The sequence below is a fragment of the Oryzias latipes genome, chromosome 15 (genome assembly GCF_002234675.1).
Source record: "Oryzias latipes chromosome 15, ASM223467v1".
NCBI lineage: Eukaryota > Metazoa > Chordata > Actinopteri > Beloniformes > Adrianichthyidae > Oryzias > Oryzias latipes.
The window spans coordinates 15,219,687-15,227,139 of NC_019873.2; positions in this window are offsets into that span (position 1 = coordinate 15,219,687).

Consider the following 7,453-nt stretch of genomic DNA (forward strand, 5'->3'; position numbering starts at 1 on the left):
TTACTTTCAATCACTTCATTATATGAAAAAGAAGAATGGCTTGAAATATACTTAGTTTTGTTCAGAAATACAAACTTCACGAGTACCCCTAACTTAACTAGTATTAGACTATTTAGATTTTTTCTATGTTCTTTTATTTTATTTTACTTATGTTTTTATTTATTTGTGTGATATGTTCATTGTTTCTTTTTTCCCCCTCTGTTCTTTATTTTCTATGTTAATATGTTATGTTTGGCAATGGTGACTGATCTTCGAGGCAATATTGATTACATTGTTATTGTTCGTTGTTAACGTTAATGTCATTGTTAATGTATGATACCGCAATTGTCAATAAAGTTTAAAAAAAAAAACTTAGCGACGTTAACTCATTGGTCGTGGCAACTTACAGCCAATCAAATAGTGTGACGTCATCATTGGTCGAAGGACCCCGAAGGACCCCGAGAACATACGGCAACCCGAGAACATCCGGTACCCACACCGGGCAGTTTTGGAGACGTAAAACAAAAATAAAAAAACAAAAAAAAATTGTATTAACTTGGTTACATTTAGAGGTATGAAGCTGTGCCTGGATGTTTGATTTAATTATTCAATTAGTACACACAATCTATTATATTTGGAAAATCAATGTTGATCTCTACTATTCCAGGCATTTAATCCAATGCCACTATAGTGTCATAATAAAAAAACAGCTAAAATGGTAAAAATGTCTACATGCATCAGACTAAAACAAATTAAATTGACTATTTGGCTCAATCCTGCAATAAGTAATGCCCCAGCAGTTTCAGCCCAAGGTCATGCATCAACCAAATGTATATCACTGCAGATGCCCCAGACTTCATAGATTTGCTTTTGCAGGAGCAGCTTGCTGTAGAATGCTGCAACACCTACTGTCAAGATTTTTTTTTTTTGTTTTGTTTTTTTAGGCAAGGTGATATTATCTTACTTTGGGTTTAGCTGGCATGAACTGCAGTTAAAATATCCCCCCCCCCCCCCCCCCCACACTTTCTACAAAGCCAAGAATGTGAGTCACTCTTTTAAATAAAACCCAGCAGGCTGTTCCTGTCATTACATGGCAATTATTTTTTTTTAAAGAAAAGTTATTGTGCCAAAGTCAGAGGCACTTTTAGAAGCAACTAGAGCCTCCTGCCAACTCTCAGGCAGGAGATTGCCCTTTCTTCAACAGTTTTCTGATTGCATGTCTTAACTGTGCAGGGAAACAGGGCTGTAATATTGAAGAAACAAGCTTGAAAGAGGTAAAATTGACTCATAATTACCAGCCACTGTACTCCATAGCAATCATGTCCAGAGGCTTGAAGAACTGATTGGTTGCCCGCTGCTTATACTCTTGTCTGTATATGAATACAGTACCATGTTGAAAAGGAAAAAGGTGCATAATCACAAATTATTAATGCATGCATGCATGCAGCAACTTCCCCACTGAGTCCCACAAATGGAAACTTCCTTTGGCAATGTACCATTTTCCAATTTTAAGAGTAAATGACATATATAACAATGCAATATTGTAAATAAGAAAATTTAAAAACAAAGACATTTAAAAAAAGAACTAATAAAGTGGTCACAGCATGAGTCCATGTTCTGATTATCTTTGAAAAATCATCAATCTGTCTGTCTGTCTTTCTGTCTTTCTAACTGAGGACGTCGGGTCTCCGTCAGAGGAACAGTTTTTCTCCTGTCTGTGTGCTTGTTTTCTGAGAAAGCCGGGTGAAATCAGCATCCGTTTCATCCCTTCGTCCCCTGTCTGCTTCGTCTCTTTGCGTTGTATATATATATATATATATATATATATATATATATATATATATATATATAATTATATATATATATATATATATATATATATATATATATATATATATATATATATATATATATATATATATATATATATATATATATATATATATATATATATATATATATATATATATAATTATATATATATATATATATATATATATATATATATATATATATATATATATATATATATATATAATTATATTATTATATATATATATATATATATATATATATATATATATATATATATATATAATTATATTATTATATTATTATATATATATATAATAAATTCCTATAAATATAGATTTTATTCCCTCTTTTTGTTCAGGCACCTGTTAGTCGTCTTTTAGTTAGTGTGAGGACCCTCAGTCATCAAACATGGCGGCGTCCGTAAGGGTGTGCAGTGCCCTCCGTATCACAATCGGAGGTAAATTATATTTCTTTAAAGAATACGTTTTGTGTAGTTTTTAGTCACCATAACGCGCTATTCCCCGTTTTACAGTTAATACCCTGTTTATTTTTTTTATTTTTCTAAACATCTAAATCTCAGTGTGCTATATTCGTCTGGAAAAACCCTGTCAGTCTGGTATTCAAACTTTTTTAAGATATATTTCTATTGAAAGGAACTTAAAGGACAAATAAATGTTGATTCAAACATGTTGAATTTTTTAAAATTATGGCAAAATAAAACCTAAAAGTATAAATCCCTTATTGTTATCAGTCATCTTTGATTGTTTGGTACTCTGTGGCGTGTCGTCGTGTCGTTTCACACAAAAACGTCCTTAAGGAAAACATAAGCTTTCGGTATGGCTTACGTTATTGGAACTGTAAACAACGCAGATGTTAAGGACACGGATAGAGATTTGACTATTATGATTATTATTATTATTATTTTACTGCTGACATTACACTAACTACATTTGCTGCATTGGTATGAACCTAAGTGACACAGGAAGTCTTTTATTTTGAAAAAAGGTCATGTGAGCCTCTGTAAAACGTTATAAACTATTTCATATTTTGGAAAAGGACATAAACAACAACAGTTCATTATATTGATAGTAATAGCAACAATAACATAAATACAAACAAGTGTTTTATTTTTCTATGGGTGAAGTAGGACTCTGTGGCTACTACGAGGTTGTCATCAGTGAGAAATGGACCTTAATGGCTCTTAAGGGTTTAGTTTAGAAGAAACAGTGCAAACTATACATTTTGCAGTGGCTAATAGTTTTAAAAAAATTAAAATAAATAAACATGGTACAAGCTTTGTTCATTGGAGGAATTTTTTGGTCCTATTTTGTCTTTGATTTTAACCCTGCCATTTTTATGATTTCTCTTATTATCGTCTTGTTTTGTTTTTGTTCTGGTGCTGCTAAATTGTTCAGTGCCTCTGAAAAGTATTTTTAACTGCATCTTTTAAAAAAAAGGGCTATTAAATTAACCGAACATACCTTGGCTGATCAGTAAATAAATCATAAATTAAAGGAAAAAAGGTTTGAACAGCGTGTCATTATATCTGCACCCCAATTCAGTCCTGTTGTTTTCTTTGGATGGACTGTATGTTGTTTTCTTAATGGATATATTTTTTGTGTGTTTTTAGGTGTCGCCTCAATCCGCTCTCAGGCTGCGGTGGGCGCTGTTCACTTCTCCAATTTGGTGTGTAGAGCCTCATCATCCTCTTTTTCCCAACGACAGTCTTCGATTCCACTCAACCCACCAACATGGCAGCAGACCAGACATGGCAGCTTCTTTAACAAGTGTAAGTTAAAACTGATTAAGAGAACAAAACACTTTTTCTTTTAATTTGTTTTGCAGAATTACGTTTTTGTCCCAATATCATACTTTCAGGCTTGACTTTTTAGCTAACTGTTGCTAAATTTGAGTCTTCAGTTTATGTTGACAACACAACAAACCTGTAAATAAAAAAAAATGTTTCATATAAAGAAGCAGTTTTTTTTTCATCACACAACTTCAAGATGTGGGAAGTTGGGAGGAAAAATGTAAAGCCAAAAATCCATACATTAACATGCTTTTGTTCAAATATTTCAGAGTTTTCACTGATTCTCAGATGTTTTCTGCTGAATATTTACTACAGGCATCCAACTGTTTCTGCTGCTTCATATGTCAATAATATCTCTAAATATTTAGATTTTTGTGTCTTTTTTAAGCGACTTTTACATTTAGGCATGGGAAGTCTATTTCTGTATCACGTTTTGTGTACAAAGACAATTCAAAGTGCTTCACTTAAAAACACTTCGCAGTTCAGAACATTCCTAAATGCCACTCATTCTTTAGGCAGTTATTGTCTTGGCCTTTCTCTTCACGACCTTTACAAATGTAGGCATAAAACATCTTAATTTATGCCCCCATCAATGTAAAACAAAGTCTCTTTTTAGTCTTACTTTTAGTTGCAGGAAAAGAGAAGGAAAATAGAGTAAAGATCTACTTAATTCTTTTTTTTCTGAAACGTTATCTAGTGGGCAAAATGATCTGGGAGAAGTTTCTTCATCATCCTTTTTTCCAAAATATTTTGGATATTGGGCACCCCGCACGACATAACTGTTCAATGTAGTCCAACCAGTTTGGTTCGTACTCAAAAGTGCAATGTGAAAGCAAACTAACTTGAAGGTGGGAATTTGATTTCCTGTTTCATCAAACCAAGTCTGTTGGTCTGAAATGACCTTTATTTTCACTATATGACTTTAATAGATCTTGTTTAGACAGAAAACTAACGAGAAAAAGAGCAAAGTGGAAGAGCTGAGTGCTTTTTGAGATATTGAAAAGCCCTTTGACAAACTGTCAGCTAGCTGTCAGGGCGCTTTGAGTTTGCTAACATTTTATGCAGATTTTGTTTGATCAGTTTGCGGAGGGATTCTGTGGTGTTTAAGCTTAAGGCAGATGGCTTTTTTTCTGTTTTCAGAAACATAAAAGAAGAGACAAAATCAAATCTTGACATGTTTGAGGTTTGTGTCCTCACAGTGACGGCAGAGGAGCTGTGGAGAGGCGTTCTGGCAGAGTCCGGAGCCGGGGCCAGGAAGGGCAGAGGGAAGCGGACAAAACGGAAATTAAGGAGAGACCTGAATCGAGGACAGATCATTGGAGAAGGTAAAACCTTAACTTTCTTCGTTTTATTTCTTTTTGTCATTGTAGAATTTGAGATAAAACTCTTTATTTTGCTTTATCAATTCAAAGTAAGAAAATATCACAACTCTAAATTTGAGCATAGTTGCTAATAAATTAGAAATTGTGATGAGCGACTGCTAATTAGCAGTTGACGTCATCAGGATGCTAGTGTATTCATAGCCAAGAGTTGATTCATTTATTTCTCTGCCCTGTTAAGGAGAAGAATTACTCAGATTCACTGTCTTAAATAAAATGGGCCCAAAAATGCCTGTACTTAACGCTGATTTATTTTCCGCTGTGACCCCATCTGTGTTCGTCTCCTCAGGTCGTGGGGGGTTTCTGTGGCCCGGCCTGAATGCTCCGGTGTTGAAGGACGGTTCTCTGCAGAGCATGAGCAGAAGAGGCGAGACTGAACAGCAGGAGGTCCAAGCTGAACTGGGTATCTGTTCACTAACAGTTCACTGCAATCAGTCATGGCAGAAACACACCAGCTAAGAAAATCAACTGAGATCATATACCAACCTGAGATTCTTCCATAAACCTCTCAGATCTGTATTTATTTTTTTTTGCCCCAGAAACAGAACAGAAATCACAGCAGTCAGTCAGTTCTGTTGGAGCTGAAGCAAAGCTAAGGAGAAATTGTTGTCTAGAAAAGACATAAGATATTTTTTTGTGGGTCCCAAGTTTGTTTGGAGTTTGTTTGCTTGGAGGCCACAGACATGAGCATCTTCAAAGCAGCTTCACCAAACATTGATGAATACACGGACACAGTAATCAGCTACATAGACTGGTGCACCTCCATTTGCATTCCAACTCGGACCATCCGCATCTTCCCTAACCAAAAGCCCTGGTTCAACACAGATGTGCGAACAAAAATATACAAACGGCGTGCAGCCTTCAAATCTGGAGACAGCACAGCGTACAGACACGCCCGCTATGACCTCCAGAAGTCCATCAAAGCTGCCAAAAGGAACTACAGTCAGAAAATTGAAAGCTGCCACAGGGAAACCAACACAAGAGGCCTGTGGCAGGGGATCAAATCCATCACCAACTACAAGACAAACAACACCAGCAGATCAGAGTTCCAGAGTAACATCCTACCAGACAGCCTTAACAGCTTCTACGCAAGGTTCGACCAGAACAACAAAGAGGTCCCCCAAAAGACCTCCTGGGCCCCAGAAGAGGCTGCGCTGCAGGTGTCTCACAAACAGGTCCTCAGGGCCCTGAAGCAGGTGAACCCACACAAGGCGACGGGACCAGACCACGTTTCACCAAGGGTTCTGAAAGCCTGTGCGGAGCAGCTAGCAGAGGTGTATACAGACATCTTCAACCTCTCGCTATCGCAGGAAATAGTGCCCCGTATCTTCAAGTCCTCTGTGATCGTGCCGGTCCCGAAAAAAACACACGCCGCAGCGATGAACGACCTTAGACCCGTGGCTCTCACCCCTGCAGCAATGAAATGTCTGGAAAAGCTGGTTCTGTCCCACATCAACTCCCTGGTCGACGAATCAGTAGACCCCCACCAGTTCGCCTACCGCCCCAACAGATCAGCAGAAGATGCGGTGGCACTGGCACTTCACTCCACCCTGCAACATCTGGACACCAAGAACACGTACGCCCGGATTCTGTTCCTGGACTACAGCTCTGCCTTCAACACCATCAGGCCCCTGAAGCTGACTGATAAACTCGCAGATCTGGGAATACCAACACCCACCAGAAACTGGATCCTTGACTTTCTCACTGACCGACCACAGGTGGTGAGGATGGGAAAGCAGGTCTCTGCTGAGCTGACAGTTAGCACTGGTACACCACAGGGGTGCTGCCTCAGTCCAAAGCTCTTCTCACTTTACACCCACGACTGCACCTCCCCCGACTCCAACAACATCATCATTAAGTATGCAGACGACACAACCGTCCTCGGCCTCATCAGAGGAGGGGACGAGTCTGCATACAGAGACCTTGTGCACAGGATCACCATCTACGGAGAGGACAACGACCTTGTTCTCAACGTAGAGAAAACAAAAGAGATAATCGTGGACTACAGAAGGAAAGCACCGCCACATCAACCGCTCATCATCAACGGGACTGTGGTGGAGCGGACCGACTGCCACCGGTTCCTTGGTCTGCAGATCACAAACCGCCTCAGCTGGGAAAGAAACACTGCTGCCACAGTGAAGAAAGCCCAGCAGAGGCTGTACTTCATCAGGCTGCTGAAGAAGGCCGGTCTCAAGCGCCGGACCCTCACCCAAGCCTACAGGGGGCTTGTGGAAAGCATCCTCACAAGCGGACTAACAGCCTGGTTCGGTAACACCACCTTAAAAGAGAAGAAGATGCTGCAGAGGGTCATTAATACAGCTGGAAAAATCATAGGTTGCAACCTTCCATCCATGGACACCATCTACAAACAGCGCTGCAGGAGGAGATTGACTAAGATCATCAGAGACAGACACCACCCTGCTCATGGACTGATCCAATGCGTGGACTCAGGCCACAACCTCAGGCGTCG